The sequence below is a fragment of the Rattus norvegicus genome, chromosome 13 (genome assembly GCF_021556685.1).
Source record: "Rattus norvegicus strain SHRSP/BbbUtx chromosome 13, alternate assembly SHRSP_T2T, whole genome shotgun sequence".
Taxonomy (NCBI): Eukaryota; Metazoa; Chordata; class Mammalia; order Rodentia; family Muridae; genus Rattus; species Rattus norvegicus.
In genome coordinates this window covers 29,041,134-29,057,820 of record NC_141546.1, presented here as the reverse complement: position 1 = coordinate 29,057,820, position 16,687 = coordinate 29,041,134, and the positions used below count along the sequence as shown (strand labels likewise).

The 16,687-nt window shown below is 37.1% G+C and overlaps 1 pseudogene; it reads left to right on the top strand.

The window, feature by feature from the left end:
• The window catches only part of LOC148001565 (glyceraldehyde-3-phosphate dehydrogenase pseudogene), a 105,329-nt pseudogene extending 89,316 nt beyond the window's left edge, over positions 1-16,013 (top strand).
• Positions 16,014-16,687: the final 674 nt, after the last annotated feature.

Sequence of the window (16,687 nt, the reverse complement as noted above, 5' to 3'; positions counted from 1 at the left end):
GAAATTTGTCCTTGATGAAGTGCTTAATGGGCTGAGTAATTTAAACTTTTCAAAGTTTCAAAATCTCATGCCATTCCCAAAGTAAGTCCCCTCCTCTCTCTCTGTCTCACTATTGTTCCCACATATTTGGCATGATATGAGAACACTCCCAGCACATACACCAGTAGGAGAAAGGGAAAGGGAGGGAGGAGGAATAAAGAGGGGTGAAGAATAGAGAATAATAAGTAAGAAGGGGAGACCTAAAATGTTTTAAATTTGACTCCAAAAGTTTAAAAGCTTTGCCATCCCTCAAGCTGGTGTCCGCAGAAATCTGTTTCTAGTTATGCTTTCTTGTTGTCTACAGTCCCCATCTTCCACAGTTGTTCCTGCATTACTTATTATTTCTGGTTGTGATTTTAGGCAATCAGGCCACTATCAGTGGAGAAGCAGCCTAGGGATTACAACAGAATTGCCATGAGAATTAAATGAAACACTGTATGAGAAAATGTTTACTACTATTAAGTAGTGTAATTTAAAATTGACAATGGAGCCTTAAGAAAATTAAAATGAAACAATTAAGTGAGCACTCCTTGCTGAATTTTAGAAAACTAGCCATGAAAATACCTTATTTGTCTGAAAACTTTGCTTTTCTTTCTCACTTAGAACATGAAATTGTGAGACTATGTGCAATATTTTAAACAATAGCAGAATTTAAACACTCTTTGCATGCTGTAAATATTTTTGTTACAGAATTTTCCAATATCAGTATTTTATGACTCATTGTTTGGTCAATAACAATAAAATTATCTGTCTGTCTATCTCTTTCTGTCTGCATATTTGTACTTCTATTTCTGTTTCTCTCTCTCTCTTTCGCTCTCTCTTTCTCTCGCACAGGTACACACACACACACACACACACACACTCACACACACACAAACTCACACACAAGCACATCCCACAGCTCCTCCACACACACCATGGCATACAGGAAGATTGATAATAGTTAAAATATAGATTTTTTTTCCTATCACTTTAGCTTCAATGATGATGATGATGATGATGATGATGATATGATGATGATGATGATAGCAATGCTAATAACAGTAAAAATAATATTGAAACAAGCTTATTTATTGTGGTAAAATCTTTATGTAACAAAAAGAATATCCATATATAGACAGAAATCACTTTTTACATAATTATAATAATTACATAGCAGGGTGATCTCATCAATGAAATATAAAGGGACAATTTGCTAGAAATTCCTAATCTAAAGGTCAGGAACATGAATTTTTTTAGATAGTACAGTTCACTTTTTTTTGGCTAATTGTGCTAATTTCTGTGCCTCTCTTTGTTTTTTTGTCAAGGTAAATAATCACATGATTTATTCAAACTTATTATTTTAATATAGCAATGCCTTGCCTTTCAAGATATTCTTTACTAATATGAAAAAAGATTATATTCATATTACTTAAAAGTTGAAACTTATTAAATTTATGCCACATAATAACTTAGAATTCTGTGTTAATGCAATTACATTTTGTATATGGAAACACGCAGTCATATATATATGAATTTAACTCATGAATTTTTAGTAGTATATCCAAACTCTACAACTAGATATTAGGTCATAGGAAGAAAATGATTTTGTTGCTTTTACCAATAAACTTATATTATAAAGCATTTAAAAATTTAAAATGGTAATGCATTTTAAAATAAGTTTCATAGGCTATTGGAATACTGATTTCTTCTGAAATATGATTATATATTGAATTCTAAACTTTTAAAAAAACAGTACATAAACAAAAGGCAACATTTTACTAAAGAATTATATTCTATTCTAAGTAGAAAATATGACAAAGAAAATATGGCAAATTTCACAAAATAAAGTCAAGTATACAACACTGGAGTCATAATGTAATGTACCATATTAAATGTTATTATAAACCATATAAGATAATTGGGGAATTTGCTCAGTTAATATTAGCAAATATTTCAAAATATCAAGGAAGCTAAACATTGCAGCCCATAAAAATATACGTGTAATTTAGTTATAAAGTAGGAAGTCTGAAAATAATGAATGGATACATCAAAATTTAAGTTCAAACATATATGAAAGTTAAATAATAGGCAAATATATTAAATTTCAGCCAAATATAATTTATGTAGAAAACAAAAATGAACACAAAATCCATATAACATGCAAGAGATTTTTCAGTGATGAACCAGCACAGTGTATAGGAATGATATTTTAAGCAGTTAAAAAAAAATGGATGAGTGAAATACTGATCTCATGCTTCAGAAACTTTCCATTTGTCTATTTCAAGAACATAATGAAGATGGGCATGCATTTCCAGACATTCAGGAAAATGACAGAGGAAATCCTACTGCAAGGGATTAGAGTGGCATATTAGCTATACTGCTCAGATCGTCCCTTATTAATAAGGTAGAAAATCACTGACAAAAAGTAAGACATAATTATGGGTATAATTACCCATGTGAATTGGACAAGTAAGTAATTTTTAAAATGTAGATTTCTTGATTTAATCGAAATAACAGCAATAATGACATGGAAATTAGCAAATATAACACATTTGATAACTTCTTGAACATGTAAAAATCTGAATTGTTGGTGATGAAATCAAACACTGAAAAAGTATTTTATATATTTTAATCAGTTCTCTGAAATATTTATATTATGCTATTTTTTTCCTTTTTTTTTCCGGAGCTGAGGACCGAACCCAGGGCCTTGCACTTGCTAGGAAAGGACTCTACCACTGAGCTAAATCCCCAACCCCATATTATGTTATTTTTATGAATTGAAGCTTAAAATTATTACAATTATTATTTTTACAAATGTATTAATTCAGTTCAAGTCTACAGACACTTTGAAATATAGAGTATTAAAATAGCACTTACATTTAAATAATATCATATATTTGTCCCTTTGTAGAAAATCTTAAATATTCAATTGTGAAACTTTTAAAATATATTATAATTCAAATAACAATCTTGCCTTACTTATTTTCTTCTTTATCTGTGTTAAAATTTATTTATTTAGTGGTTTTTTTTTTATTAACTTGAGTATTTCTTATATACATTTCAAGTGTTATTCCCTTTCCCGGTTTCCGGGCAAACATCCCCCTCCCCCCACCCCTTCCTTATGGGTGTCCCCCTCCCAACCCTCCCCCCATTGCCGCCCTCCCCCCATAGTCTAGTTCACTGGGGGTTCAGTCTTAGCAGGACCCAGGGCTTCCCCTTCCACTGGTGCTCTTACTAGGATATTCATTGCTACCTATGGGGTCACAGTCCAGGGTCAGTCCATGTATAGTATTTAGGTAGTGGCTTAGTCCCTGGAAGCTCTGGTTGCTTGACATTGTTGTACTTTTGGGGTCTCGAGCCCCTTCAAGCTCTTCCAGTTCTTTCTCTGATTCCTTCAACTGGGGACCTATTCTCAGTTCAGTGGTTTGCTGCTGGCATTCGCCTCTGTATTTGCTGTATTCTGGCTGTGTCTCTCAGGAGCGATCTACATCCGGCTCCTGTCGGTCTGCACTTTTTGCTTCATCCATCTTGTCCAATTGGGTGGCTGTATATGTATGGGCCACCTGTGGGACAGGCTCTGAATGGGGGTTCCTTCAGTCTCTGTTTTAATCTTTGCCTTTCCCTTCCCAGCCAAGGGTATTCTTTTTCCTCATTTAAAGAAGGAGTGAAGCATTCACATTTTGATCATCCGTCTTGAGTTTTGTTTGTTCTAGGGATCTAGGGTAATTCAAGCCTTTGGGCTAATAGCCACTTATCAATGAGTGCATACCATGTATGTCTTTCTGTGATTGGGTTAGCTCACTCAGGATGATATTTTCCAGTTCCAACCATTTGCCTACGAATTTTATAAAGTCATTGTTTTTGATAGCTGAGTAATATCCCATTGTGTAGATGTACCACATTTTCTGTATCCATTCCTCGGTTGAAGGGCATCTGGGTTCTTTCAATTTTCTGGCTATTATAAATAAGGCTGCGATGAATATAGTGGAGCACGTGCCTCTTTTATATGTTGAGGCATCTTTTGGGTATATGCCCAAGAGAGGTATAGCTGGATCCTCAGGCAGTTCAATGTCCAATTTTTTGAGGAACCTCCAGACTGATTTCCAGAATGGTTTTACCAGTCTGCAATCCCACCAACAATGGAGGAGTGTTCCTCTTTCTCCACATCCTCGCCAGCATCTGCTGTCCCCTGAGTTTTTGATCTTATCCATTCTCACTGGTGTGAGGTGAAATCTCAGGGTTGTTTTGATTTGCATTTCCCTTATGACTAAAGATGTTGAACATTTCTTTAGGTGTTTCTCAGCCATTCGGCATTCCTCAGCTGTGAATTCTTTGTTTAGCTCTGAACCTCATTTTTTAATAGGGTTATTTGTTTCCCTGCGGTCTAACTTCATGAGTTCTTTGTATATTTTGGATATAAGGCCTCTATCTGTTGTAGGATTGGTAAAGATCTTTTCCCAATCTGTTGGTTGTCGTTTTGTCCTAACCACAGTGTCCTTTGCCTTACAGAAGCTTTGCAGTTTTATGAGATCCCATTTGTCGATTCTTGATCTTAGAGCATAAGCCATTGGTGTTTTGTTCAGGAAATTTTTTCCAGTGCCCATGTGTTCCAGATGCTTCCCTAGTTTTTCTTCTATTAGTTTGAGTGTGTCTGGTTTGATGTGGAGGTTCTTGATCCACTTGGACTTAAGCTTTGTACAGGGTGATAAGCATGGATCGATCTGCATTCTTCTACATGTTGCCCTCCAGTTGAACCAGCACCATTTGCTGAAAATGCTATCTTTTTTCCATTGGATGGTTTTGGCTCCTTTGTCAAAAATCAAGTGACCATAGGTGTGTGGGTTCATTTCTGGGTCTTCAATTCTATTCCATTGGTCTATCTGTCTGTCTCTGTACCAATACCATGCAGTTTTTATCACTATTGCTCTGGAATACTGCTTGAGTTCAGGGATAGTGATTCCCCCTGAAGTCCTTTTATTGTTGAGGATAGCTTTAGCTATCCTGGGTTTTTTGTTATTCCAGATGAATTTGCAAATTGTTCTGTCTAACTCTTTGAAGAATTGGATTGGTATTTTGATGGGGATTGCATTGAATCTGTAGATTGCTTTTGGTAAAATGGCCATTTTTACTAAATTAATCCTGCCAATCTATGAGCATGCTCCCATCTTTCCATCTTCTGAGGTCTTCTTCAATTTCTTTCCTCAGTGTCTTGAAGTTCTTATTGTACAGATCTTTTACTTGCTTGGTTAAAGTCACACCGAGGTACTTTATATTATTTGGATCTATTATGAAGGGTGTCGTTTCCCTAATTTCTTTCTCGGCTTGTTTCTCTTTTGTGTAGAGGAAGGCAACTGATTTATTTGAGTTAATTTTATACCCAGCCACTTTGCTGAAGTTGTTTATCAGCTTTAGTAGTTCTCTGGTGGAACTTTTGAGATCACTTAAATATACTATCATGTCATCTGCAAATAGTGATATTTTGACCTCTTCTTTTCCGATCTGTATCCCCTTGATCTCCTTTTGTTGTCTGATTGCTCTGGCTAGAACTTCAAGAACTATATTGAATAAGTAGGGAGAGAGTGGGCAGCCTTGTCTAGTCCCTGATTTTAGTGGGATTGCTTCAAGTTTCTCTCCATTTAGTTTAATGTTAGCCACTGGTTTGCTGTATATGGCTTTTAATATGTTTAGGTATGGGCCTTGAATTCCTATTCTTTCCAGGACTTTTATCATGAAGGGGTGTTGAATTTTGTCAAATGCTTTCTCAGCATCTAATGAAATGATCATGTGGTTCTGTTCTTTCAGTTTGTTTATATAATGGATCACGTTGATGGTTTTCCGTATATTAAACCATCCCTGCATGCCTGGGATGAAGCCTACTTGATCATGGTGGATGATTGTTTTGATGTGCTCTTGAATTCGGTTTGCCAGAATTTTATTGAGTATTTTTGTGTCGATATTCATAAGGGAAATTGGTCTGAAGTTCTCTTTCTTTGTTGTCTTTTTGTGTGGTTTAGGTATAAGAGTAATTGTGGCTTCGTAGAAGGAATTCGGTAGGGCTCCATCTGTTTCAATTTTGTGGAATAGTTTGGATAATATTGGTATGAGGTCTTCTATGAAGGTTTGATAGAATTCTGCACTAAACCCGTCTGGACCTGGGCTCTTTTTGGTTGGGAGACCTTTAATGACTGCTTCTATTTCCTTAGGAGTTATGGGGTTGTTTAACTGGTTTATCTGTTCCTGATTTAACTTCGATAGCTGGTATCTGTCTAGGAAATTGTCCATTTCCTGAAGATTTTCAAGTTTTGTTGAATATAGGTTTTTATAATAAGATCTAATGATTTTTTGAATTTCTTCTGAATCTGTAGTTATGTCTCCCTTTTCATTTCTGATTTTGTCAATTTGGACGCACTCTCTGTGTCCTCTCATTAGTCTGGCTAAGGGTTTATCAACCTTGTTGATTTTCTCAAAGAACCAACTTTTGGTTCTGTTGATTCTTTCTATGGTCCTTTTTGTTTCTACTTGGTTGATTTCAGCTCTGAGTTTGATTATTTCCTGCCTTCTACTCCTCCTGGGTGTATTTGCTTCTTTTTGTTCTAGAGCTTTTAGGTGTGCTGTCAAGCTGCTGACATATGCTCTTTCCTGTTTCTTTCTGCAGGCACTCAGCGCTATGAGTTTTCCTCTTAGCACAGCTTTCATTGTGTCCCATAAGTTTGGGTATGTTGTACCTTCATTTTCATTAAATTCTAAAAAGTTTTTAATTTCTTTCTTTATTTCTTCCTTGACCAGATTATCATTGAGTAGAGCATTGTTCAATTTCCACGTATATGTGGGCATTCTTCCCTTATTGTTATTGAAGACCAGTTTTAGGCCGTGGTGGTCCGATAGCAGGCATGGGATTATTTCTATCGTTCTGTACCTGTTGAGGCCCGTTTTTTGACCAATTATATGGTCAATTTTGGAGAAAGTACCATGAGGAGCTGAGAAGAAGGTATATCCTTTTGCTTTAGGATAGAATCTCTATAAATATCCATTAAGTCCATTTGGCTCATGACTTCTCTTAGTCTGTCGACATCAATGTTTAATTTCTGTTTCCATGATCTGTCCATTGATGAGAGTGGTGTGTTGAAATCTCCCATTATTATTGTGTGAGGTGCAATGTGTGCTTTGAGCTTTAGTAAGGTTTCTTTTACGTATGTAGGTGCCCTTGTATTTGGGGCATAGATATTTAGGATTGAGAGTTCATCTTGGTGGATTTTTCCTTTGATGAATATGAAGTGTCCTTCCTTATCTTTTTTGATGACTTTTAGTTGGAAATTGATTTTATTTGATATTTGAATGGCTACTCCAGCTTGCTTCTTCTGACCAATTGCTTGGAAAGTTGTTTTCCAGCCTTTCACTCTGAGGTAGTGTCTGTCTTTGTCTCTGAGGTGTGTTTCCTGTAGGCAGCAGAATGCAGGGTCCTCGTTGTGTATCCAGTTTGTTAATCTATGTCTTTTTATTGGGGAGTTGAGGCCATTGATATTGAGAGATATTAAGGAATAGTGATTATTGCTTCCCGTTATATTCATATTTGGATGTGAGGTTATGTTTGTGTGCTTTCATTCTCTTTGTTTTGTTGCCAAGACGATTAGTTTCTTGCTTCTTCTAGGGTATAGCTTGCCTCCTTATGTTGGGCTTTACCATTTATTATCCTTTGTAGTGCTGGATTTGTAGAAAGATATTGTGTAAATTTGGTTTTGTCATGGAATATCTTGGTTTCTCCATCAATGTTAATTGAGAGTTTTGCTGGATACAGTAACCTGGGCTGGCATTTGTGTTCTCTTAGGGTCTGTATAACATCAGTCCAGGATCTTCTGGCCTTCATAGTTTCTGGCGAGAAGTCTGGTGTGATTCTGATAGGTCTCCCTTTATATGTTACTTGACCTTTTTCCCTTACTGCTTTTAATATTCTTTATTTTGTGCGTTTGGTGTTTTGACAATTATGTGACGGGAGGTGTTTCTTTTCTGGTCCAATCTATTTGGAGTTCTGTAGGCTTCTTGTATGTCTATGGGTATCTCTTTTTTTAGGTTAGGGAAGTTTTCTTCTATGATTTTGTTGAAGATATTTACTGGTCCTTTGAGCTGGGAGTCTTCACTCTCTTCTATACCTATTATCCTTAGGTTTGATCTTCTCATTGAGTCCTGGATTTCCTGTATGTTTTGGACCAGTAGCTTTTTCCGCTTTACATTATCTTTGACAGTTGAGTCAATGATTTCTATGGAATCTTCTGCTCCTGAGATTCTCTCTTCCATCTCTTGTATTCTGTTGGTGAAGCTTGTATCTACAGCTCCTTGTCTCTTCTTTTGGTTTTCTATATCCATGGTTGTTTCCATGTGTTCTTTCTTGATTGCTTCTATTTCCATTTTTAATTCCTTCAACTGTTTGATTGTGTTTTCCTGGAATTCTTTCAAGGATTTTTGTGTCTCCTCTCTATGGGCTTCTACTTGTTTATTTATGTTTTCCTGGAATTTTTTCAGGGATTTTGTGTCTCCTCTCTATGGGCTTCTACTTTTTATTTATGTTTTCCTGGAATTCTTTCAGGGATTTTTGCGATTCTTTCAGGCATTTTTGCGATTCGTCTCTGTAGGCTTCTACTTGTTCTGTAAGGGAGTTCTTCACGTCTTTCTTGAAGTCCTCCAGCATCATGATCAAAAATGATATTGGAACTAGATCTTGCTTTTCTGGTGTGTTTGGATATTCCATGTTTGTTTTGATGGGAGAATTGGGCTCCGATGGTGCCATGTAGTCTTGGTTTCTGTTGCTTGGGTTCCTGCGCTTGCCTCTCGCCATCAGATTATCTCTAGTGTTACTTTGTTCTGCTATATCTGACAGTGGCTAGACTCTCCTATAAGCCTGTGTGTCAGGAGTGCTGTAGACCTGTTTTCCTCTCTTTCAGTCAGTTATGGGGACAGAGTGTTCTGCTTTCCGGCGTGTGGTTTTTCCTCTCTACAGGTCTTCAGCTGTTCCTGTGGGCCTGTGTCTTGAGTTCACCAGGCAGCTTTCTTGCAGCAGAAAAGTTGGTCTTACCTATGGTCCCGAGGCTCAAGTTTGCTCGTGGGGTGCTACCCACGGGCTCTCTGAAGCGGTAGCAACCAGGAAGACCTGTGCCACCGTTTCCGGGAGCTTCAGTGCACCAGGGTTCCAGATGGTCTTTGGCTTTTTCCTCTGGCGTCCGAGATGTGTGTGCAGAGAGCAGTCTCTTCTGGTTTCCCAGGCTTGTCTGCCTCTCTGAAGGTTCAGCTCTCCCTCCCACGGGATTTGGGTGCAGAGAACTGTTTATCCAGTCTGTTTCCTTCTGGTTCTGGTGGTGTCTCAGGCACAGGGGTCCTGCCGCTCCTGGGCCCTCCCCCACGGGAGCCCAGAGGCCTTCTACAGTTTCCTCTTGGGCCAGGGATGTGGGCAGGGGTGAGCAGTGTTGGTGGTCTCTTCCGCTCTGCAGCCTCAGGAGTGCCCACCTGACCAGGTGGTTGGGTCTCTCTCTCACAGGGTCTGGGGGCAGAGAGCTGCTGCGGGCCGGGATCCGTGGGTCTATTTATTTAGTGTTATGGAACACATATGTAATGATAGCATTTGTTTTATTATTTATTTCATTAAAACACATTTATACAAAAGCAAAATTTTTGGAGATTTGTGTGAACATATAAAGCTTCATCAATATTTTAAGAAAATATTTCTTTTTTTACTATTCAGAATATTCTATGTAGATAGCATCGCATATATAAATAATGTCAATTATATGTTTCCTTTAGCAATAACCTGTCTTCCTATTCTAATACTATGATCATAATTTCAGTTCCTGATCAATACATAAAATCTTCAATCTTACCTCGGGCAACTATTTGGTCAATGACCTGTTACTAGTTAGATAAGTGGCCTTAGGGAAGCACCCACAACTATTATTCTGCTAAATGGACAAACTGAGTCCTAATAATTTTTACTGATTCCATCTAATAATGCATTATTCAGTCTTTATAAGTGCCAGTTCTTTAGACAGTAGATGCTGTTAACTTTGTGTCTTTTTCTTTTTTAGAGTCATATTAAATGCTGAGAATAAGAGATTTTGAAATGATCAGTCTTCACTCCGACATCATATCTCAGTCCTTTCTTCAAAGCTCAGTTATCATTGTAGAATGGGTAGAGGAAGGATTTTAAAACCAAGAAAAATGATTATAATAAAAAAATATGTCAACTGGATGTAACAAGGTATTTTACATTATTTGTGATTAATGTCAGGGTTAAATTTATATCGAGCCACTTTGCAGAAGTTGTTTATCAGCTCTAGGAGTTCTCTAGTGCAACTATTGGAGTGACTTAAGTATACAATCGTATCATCTGCAAATAGTGATATTTTGATTTATGCTTTTACAATTTGTATCACTTTGAACTCTTTGTTGTCTAATTGCTCTGGCTAGGACTTCAAGTGCTATATTGAATAGGTAGGGAGAGAGTGTGCAGCCTTGTGTAGTCCCTGATTTTTAGGAGGATTGCTTCAAGTTTCAAATAGGATGACCCCAACTGTGTCATAATGGATGATCGGTTTGATGTGTTCTCAGACTTAGGTTGTGAGAATCTTATTCAGTATTTTGGTATCAGTACTCATAAGGAAAATTATTCTGAAGTTCCCTTTATTTGTTGGTCTTTGTGTGGTTTTTGTATAATGATAATTGTGGCTTCATAGTATGAGCTTGGTAGTGTTTCTTCTGTTTCTATTGTTTGAAGACTGTTGGAATTAGGTCTTCTTTGAAGGTCTGATAGAATTCTGCACTAAACCCATCTGGTCCTGGTCTAGCTAAAGGTTTATTTATCTTGTTGATTTTCTCAAAGAACCAGCTCCTTGTTTGTCCATTCCTTGTATAATTCTTTTTGTTTCTGCTTGGCTGATTTAAGCCCTGAGTTTGATTATTTTCTGCCATCTTCTCCTCTTGGGTGTATTTGCTTGTTTTTGTTCTTGTATGTGGCTAGTTTGTGGCTTTTCTGTCATTTTTGTTATTGAAGATCAGCTTTTTTCCATGGTGATCTAATATAATGCATGGTATTTTCTCTATCTTCACATATCTGTTGAGACCTTTTTTGCGAATGATTATATGGTAAATTTTGGAGAAGGTACCATGAGGTGCTGAGGAGAAAGTGTATTATTTTGTTTCAAAATTAAATGTTCTATAGATATCTGATAAATCCATTTGGTCCCTTACTTGTTAGTTCCACTGTGTCTCTCTTTAGTTTCTGTTTTCATGATCTGTCCTTTGATGAAAGTGGGATGTTGGAGTCTCCCACTATTATTGTGTGAGGTGCAATGTGTGTTTGAGCTTTAGTAAAGTTTCTTTTATGGATGTGAGTGCCTTTTTATTTGAAGCATAGATATTCAGAATTGAGGGTATATTTTGGTGGATTTTTCCTTTGATGAGTGTGAAACATTCTGCCTTATCTTTTTGGATATCTTTGATTGAAAGTCAATTTTGTTCAGTATTAGAATGGCAACTCCAGCTTGGTCTTCAATACAACAACTAGAACAACAACTAGAACAACAAAAACAACAGCAACAGTAATAACATCAAAATCAACAAAATAAAACAAAAACATAGGAAGCTCAGATACAAATGGAACCTGAACAACACTCAACTCAAAAATAACTTGGTCAAGGAAGAAATAAGGAATGAAATTAAAGACTTTTTAGAATTTAATGAAAATGAAGGCACAACATGCCGAAAATTATGGGGCACATTGGTATCAGTGCTAAAAGGAAAACACATTCAAAATTAAAAAAAAAACAAAAACAAAAACTAAAACTAAAAACCAACAACAGCTGGAGTGTCACTTGACAGCACAGCAGAAAGATCTACTAGAAAAAGAAGCAAATACAACAAAAAGAAGTAAGATGGCAGGACATAGTCAAACTCAGAGCTGAAATCAGAAACAAAAGAACTAAATAAAGAATCAACAAAACCAGGAACTGGTTCTCTGAGAAAATCAACAAGGTAGATAATCCCTTAGCCAGACTAATTGGAGGGAACAGAGACTTTATCCAAATTACCAAAATCAACATGAAAAAGGTGACATAATAACAGAAACTGAGGAAATAGAAAAAAGTCAGATCCTGATACAAAAGCATATACTCAACAAAACTGGAAAATTTGAATGACATGGGCAATTATCTAGATGTACACCAGATATCAAAGCTAAATTAGGATCAGATAAATCATCTAAAGTGTCCTATAATCAATAAAAAAAGAAGCAGTCAATAAAAGTATCCCAAACAAAAAGAGCCCAGGACCAGATGAGTTTAATACAGAATTATATCAGAAATTCAAGAAAACCTAATGACAATACTCTTCAAATTATTCTGCAAAACAAAAACAGAAGAAATACTACCTAATTCTTTCTTTGAATCCATAATTACACTTATACATAAACCACACAAACACTCTACATTGAAAGAGAACTTCAGACCTATTATGAAAATCCATGAAAATAAAATACTCAATAAAATTCTCGCAAACAGGGGTTGGGGATTTAGCTCAGTGGTAGAGCGCTTGCCTAGCAAGCACAAGGCTCTGGGTTCAGTCCTCAGCTCTGGGAAAAAAAAAGAAAAAGACATTCTCACAAACCGAATTCAAGAACACTCAAATGATCATTCACCATGATCAATAAGGTTTAATTCCAGGATGAAGTTAAGGTCCAATATGTGAAAATACATCAATGTAATCCACTATATAAACAAACTCAAAAAAATAGCCACAATATCATCTCATTAGATTCTGAGAAAGAATTTGACAAAATACAACAACCATTCACAGTAAGAGTCTTGGAAAGATCAGGAATTCAAGGCCCATACATAAACATAGTAAAAGCAATATACAGCAAACCAGTAGGCAACGTAAATCTATATGAAGATACACCAGGAGTAATACCACTAAAACCATAGACTAGACAATGCTACCAACTCTCTCCCTACCTGTTCAATATAGTACTTGAATTCTTAGCCATAGCAATTACACAACAAAAAGAAGTCATGGCATACAAATTAGAAAGAAATTAGTCAAATATCACTACTTGCAGATGATATGAGATTATACTTATGGGATTCTAAACATTCCAACCAAGAACTTCTAATGATAAACAACTTGGGAATGTGGTTAGATATAAAGTAAACTCAAATCAGTTGCCTCCCTCTACTAAAATGATGAACAGGCTTAGAAATTAATTAGGAAATGATACCCTTTATAATTGTCAGGAATAATATAAAAAAACCTTGGTGTGACTATAATAAAGCAAGTGAGAGATCTGTATGACAACAACTTCAAGTGTCTAAAGAAAGAAATCAAAGATCTAAAAAGATGGAAAGAACACCCATGGTCATGGATTAGCAAGATGAATACAATACAAATGGCCTTCCTGCTAAAAGCAATGCATAGATTAGATGCAATCCCCACCAAAATACCAACTCTCTTCTTCATAGAGTTAGAAAGAGCAATTTGCAAATTCATTTGGAATAACAAAAAACCCAGGATAGCAAAAACTATTCTCAACAATAAAAATGTTTCTAAGGGAATAATGATTCCTGGCCTAAAGCTGTATTGCAGAACAATCACGAAAAAATGGCATGTTATTGGTACAGAGACAAGTGGACATAACAGTGGAATAGAGTTGAAGATTCAATAATGACCCCAAGCATCTATGGTCACTTGATCTTTGACAAAGGAGGTAAAACTGTTATTGGAAAAAAGACAACATTTACAACAAATAGAGCTGTTTCATCTGGAGGCAGCAAGTAGAAGAATGCAAATTGACCCTTTCTTATCTCCTCATACAAAGCTTAAGTCCAAGTGGATCAAAGACATAAAACCAAATACACTGCAACTAATAGAAGAGAAAGTGGAAAAAAGCCTCCAACACATAGGTGCAGGGGAAAATTTATTGGACAGAACACCAATCACTTATGCTATAAAATGAAGAATCAACAGTTGTATAAATGTACCACATTTTTTAATTTATTCTTCTGTTGAAGGACATCTGGGTTATTTCCAGATTCTGATTACTATGAATAAGGCTGCTACAAACATAGTGGACTGCGTGTGCTTGTCATATGTTGGTGCATCTTTTAGGTATATGCCCAGGAGTAGTATAGCTGAGTCCTCAGGTAGTACTATGTGAAATTCTCTGACGAACCAGCAGACTGATTTCCAAAGTCATTGTCCCATCTTGTAACCCCAACAATAATGGCGGACTGTTCCAATTTCTGCACATCATAGCCAGCATCTACAGCCACCTGAGTTTGATCTTAGCCATTCTGACTGGTCTGATGTGGAGTCTTAGGGTTGTTTTGATTTGCATTTTCATTATGACAAAAGATGTTGAACATGCCTTTAGGTGCTTCTCAGTCATTCAGTATTCTTTAGTTGAGAATTCTTTGTTTAGTTTTGTACCCGATTTCTTAAATAGGATTAATTGATTTTATGGTATGTAACTTCCTGAGACCTTTGAATATATCAGATATTAGCCTATTCCATTGAGATGGAACTTTTATGAAGATTTCACTGAATCTGTAGATTACTTTTGACAATATGACCATTCTTACCATATTAATCCTGCCAGTCCATGAGCATTGGAGAGATTTTCGAGATTTTTTTCTATAGAAACTTCAAGTTCTTTTCATACAGATCTTTCATTTGCTTGGTTAGAGTCATACTAAGGCATTTTATATTATTTTTAACTATTGTGAAGGGTATCATTTTTCAATTTCTTTCTTTGCCCATTTATCACTTGTATACAGGAAGACTACAGATTTGTTTGATTTAACTTTATGTCCAGATACTTTACTGAAGTTATTTATCAGCTTTAGGAGTTCTCTGGTGTAATTTTTAGTGTAAGACTCAGCTATTAAAATCATTCTCCTGTACTGTCAGCATTCTCCTTCAGACAATATGAAGGTAGATGTGAAGGGTGAAATGTATTAGGTGCCTGGTTATGAGAACAGCCTTTTCTGCATCTGACAAAGTAGAGATTGTCATCATCAATGATGCCTTTATTGACTTGAACTACATGGTATATATGTGGCAGTACGACTCTAGCCATGTCAAATTCAATGTCAAGGCTGAGAATGGGAAGCTTTTTATCAAAGAGAAGCACATCACCATCATCCAGGGGTGAGATTCCACTAACATAAAACGGGGTGAGGCTGGTGCTGAGTATATCATGGAGTCTCTTGGCATCTTTACCACCATGGAGAAGGTTAGGGCCCACTTGAAGTGTAGGGCCAAAAGGGTCATCATCTCTGCCCCTTTGGCCAATGTTTGTGATGTGTGTGAACCATGAGAAATTTGACAACTTATGCAACACTGCCAGCAATGCATCCTGCACCACAAACTGCTTATGCCCACCCTGGCCAAGGTTTTTTTTTTTTCTTTTTCTTTTTTTTCGGAGCTGGGGACCAAACCCAGGGCCTTGTGGTTGCTAGGCAAGTGCTCTACCACTGAGCTAAATCCCTAACCCCCTGGCCAAGGTTTTCTATGACAACTTTGGCATTGTGGAAGGCTCATGACCACAGTCCATGCTATCAACGCCACTCAGAAGATTGTGGACGGCCCCTCTGGAAAGCTGTGATATGATGGCCATGGGGCAGCCCAGAACATCATACGTCCATAGACTAGTGCTGCCAACTCTGTGGGCAAGGTCATCCCAAAGCTGAACAGGAAACTCACTGGCATGACTTTTTGTGTTTCTACACCCAATGTATCTGTTGTGGATCTGACATGCTGCCTGAAGATACTTGCCAAATATGATGACATCAAGAATGTGTTGAAGCAGGCACCTGAGGGCCCACTAAAGAGCATCCTGGGCTACACTGAAGACCAGGTTCTCTCCTGAGACTTCAAAAGTAACTCCCACTCATCTACATTTGATGCTCCGGACTGGCATTGCTCTCACTGACAACTTTGTAAAGTTCATTTCCTGACAATGAATGACATTGAAAATGGCTACAGCAACAGTGTGGTGGACCATATTGCCTACATGACCTCCAAATAGTAAGACACCCTGAACCACACACTCCAGCAAGGATACTGAGAGCAAGAGACAGGAACTTAGTTGCTGAGGAATCTCCATCCTAACTCCACCCCCAACACTGAGCATCTCCCTCACAATTTCCATTCCAGATCACTATAATAACAGGAGGGGCCAAGGAAACCCTCCCTACTTTTTTGAATACCATTATTAAAGTTTCCAGCAGCCCAAAATAACAAAGTAAAAAATAAATAAATACAATGACCACCTGAAGTTCTTAGGCAAATGGATACAACCAGAAAATGTCATCCTGAATGAGGTAAGTCAGTCAAAAAAGAACATGCATGTACTCACTGAGAATTGGACATTAACTCAAAATTTTGGAATACATAAGAAAAGATTCACAGATAACATGAATTTAAAGTAGAAGGAAGGCCAAAATACTCACTGGAGGAATCAAAGAGTGGAGCAGGGACTGTACAAAGGTCATCCAGAGACTGCCCCACCTGGAGTTCATCCCTTATGGAGAGACCAAACCCAGTCACTATTGCTGATGCCAAGGAGTGCTTGCTAACAGAAGTCAGATATGGGTGTCTCCTGAGAGGCTCTGCCAGAGCCCTACTGATG